We start from the raw sequence: 2,939 nt of genomic DNA, 5'->3' as shown, positions 1-2,939 counted from the left end.
ATATATATATATATATATATAGTCTGACCTGTTGCCAAAATGAGAGGGTCATCACACATTCCTTATATATTTTCTCTGAACCAAATTTTTAATTTTTAAGTTTCAATTCACCTGAAGTAAATGTTTTTTTTTTTACAATGCAGTTGGTACATTCATCAATAAAAAAACATGTCTGAAACAAGCTGTAGTGAACTTCAACCCATCTGTGTTCTTTGTTTATGTAAACACCACACCTGGAATCTTCCCTACATTGGATCTGGAATTCACAGTGGATTATGACACTGCTTGCCAGTATGAATGTGTACATTTTTCATCCAATGTATACTTATATGAATGTGCTTATTGATTTCATTTTATTTTTCATTTTCATTTTATCTAGTTTCAGCTCATGAGCTGTGGCCATGCTGGGGCACCGCCATTTGTTCGTGTGAATAAGTAGAAAAAGTAGAACAAATAGAATACACAAAGTTTGTAATATAGTACCAGACCAATTATCTGGCAAGCTTGGGACCAGAAATGGCCTAGATTTCTGGGTATTATGGTTTTCTGAAGACAACCTACATATGCATTTAGAATAAACTACATATGTATTTAAAATAAACTATAATAAGTAAAGAACTCTATTGTATTTAACAAATTCAAATTAATATACTTCTAAAGCTGGATCTGTCTGATAATTATAAATCCACTGAGAGTATAATGTTTATAGGATGAAAATTGAATGGAGAAATTTTTAACAGATACAAATTAATACATTTCTATACTTTGTCATTCCACTTACAAAAGGACAGAACAATATTTTAAACAAACTGTCTGCAAATTAACCAACAATGTGGCCATGTGATGGACTATAGCTAGCCCGCAAAATTCAAAACTAGCCAATTTCAAAGGTAGACATCTTTTAGGTAATTCTGGATTTCTGGAAGTGAGATAAGAGGTCTGGTTCTGTAATTACGTGCATGTGTTAGAGAGAAAAAGTGCTTAGATGAATTAAGAAATAAATAGTAAAATACAAGTAGATGAAGGAGAAAGGGAGTGATTTAATGATTGAGTGAATGGAAAGATAACTGTCAGTGGTGGGCACAGCATACCAAAAAGTTAGCTTCGCTAACCGCTAATCTACTAACTAAAAAATTAACTTTACTAATGCTAAACCACTAAACAGGCAAAAAAAATTAGCAGAAGCTAACGCTAACTGATAACCAGTAACTTTTATTATATGAATTTAGCTTCAATTTGTTTTTTTTTTGGCTCTAAAACTTAAAAACAGACCTAGAGAGCTGAAATTTTCATGTAGCTTAGATATAGAGCTTTCCAAAAAGGTACAGCATGCCAAGATCAGGTGATGATCAAGATGTACACAAATAATTAAATGAACAAGTGAAATTAAACATTTGTTTTTCAGTGAATATACACTTTATTTACAGTACAAAAAGTATTAAATGAATCAAAAATATATAGTATGGCATAGGTATCATGCCAAGATCAGATGATGATCAAAGTGTACTACTCTGATTTGGCCTTCTCCATCACCTCGACACGACGCCGGTTGTCCTCTCAAAGTTACCATCTGACAGGGTGGCTCTCTTGGCCCTCAAAATATCATTGCTTATAGAGAATAGACACTCAACTGCAGCACTGGCTGGGATAGTGGTCGATAAAGACCTGCTTGCCCAAAAAGGCGGCTTCAGTCAGGACCTCCTTTGAGACGGCCTCCAACCAGGTCATCTTCAAGTTATGTGCCTTGGACTTCAGTGATCTGTGGCTCCTGCTCTCCTGGAACCAAGTGATGTTGCTGAAGAAATCATCTTTCTCATCTTCATTGCTGGTGGTACTGCTGCACTCCTCATAGGTCTCCATTAAGTGCTGTCTCTAAGATGGTCACCATGGCATTTGTCACTCTGCTAACCTGGCTATTATTATACTGCTCCAGCCAGAACAGGCAAAATTTGGAGTGGAGAGCAGTGGCCAGCTGGCTCTCCAAGTCTTCTAGGAGGAGCCCAAACCTTTTCATGATGCCTGCCAGTATATATATATATATTGTAAAGAAGGAAATATAACGAAGTTAACAATCAAATATATATTCTTTATTTCAACATAAGACCTTGGGAAAGGTTCTTGAAATAAATATTAACAGGAGTATCATTGAAAACAAAAGTTAGTTAGAAAATGTTGATACTAACATGTCTGGCACATCCTATTACATTATATATCCCTGCAGAGGCTTCCCTATAAAATAGGGTTAGTGGACACTCAGAAGAATCATTTCACAGGTGAAATGATTTGTTTACATTTTATGAAGATCTTTTGCTCTAATATTTCAGTTCCAATGTGTGCGTGTATATTTACAGTATATAATGTTCGTTATCAGTTCACTGATAATTTTAGTTGAACCCAATGACAGGTTTACTCAATGGGACCTGGATCTTAGTGCTGTCCATCAAGGATTTTTTCATTCATGGAAAAATACTTGGAAGTAAGAAAGGAGAGGAGGCCTTTATTCCGCGCATCAGCCTCTGTCCCAGTGAGACAACCTTTCCCTTTAGTATGAGTAGACAACAGTTTCCTGTAATTCCAGTATTTGCAATGACTGCAAACAAATCACAAGAGCAGAACTTCAATAATGTTGGCATCATCCTACTGTCACTAGTATTCAGTCATGGACGACTTTATGTTGCAAAGAGTAGAAGCAGTATTAATATGAAAATGTTGGTAAAGGACCACTCAAAACAAGAGGCGAATTCATTGGTGGTAGGATTTTCACTATAAACGTGGTGTTGAAGGTTGTAATCTTTTAATTTTAATTCAATTTTCCATATCATTTTCATGCCATCATTTCTGACAGCACACTAGTAATTTAATAAACATGTATAATTTTAATTTCTAAATACCTTGTAAGATACTCCTCCAGCTGTTTATGGCTGGCCAAGATCATCCTA

General features: G+C 35.3%; 1 long non-coding RNA gene across 1 annotated transcript in view; it reads right to left on the bottom strand.

The window, feature by feature from the left end:
* The window catches only part of LOC106872787 (uncharacterized), a 101,669-nt gene that overhangs the window by 3,570 nt on the left and 95,160 nt on the right, over positions 1 to 2,939 (bottom strand). The gene's annotated exons all lie outside the window — the stretch shown is intronic.

Source organism: Octopus bimaculoides, chromosome 8 (assembly GCF_001194135.2).
Source record: "Octopus bimaculoides isolate UCB-OBI-ISO-001 chromosome 8, ASM119413v2, whole genome shotgun sequence".
In the NCBI taxonomy this organism is placed as follows: Eukaryota; Metazoa; Mollusca; class Cephalopoda; order Octopoda; family Octopodidae; genus Octopus; species Octopus bimaculoides.
Note: the sequence above shows the minus strand (reverse complement) of the source record. Positions and strands in the feature narration are given on the sequence as shown.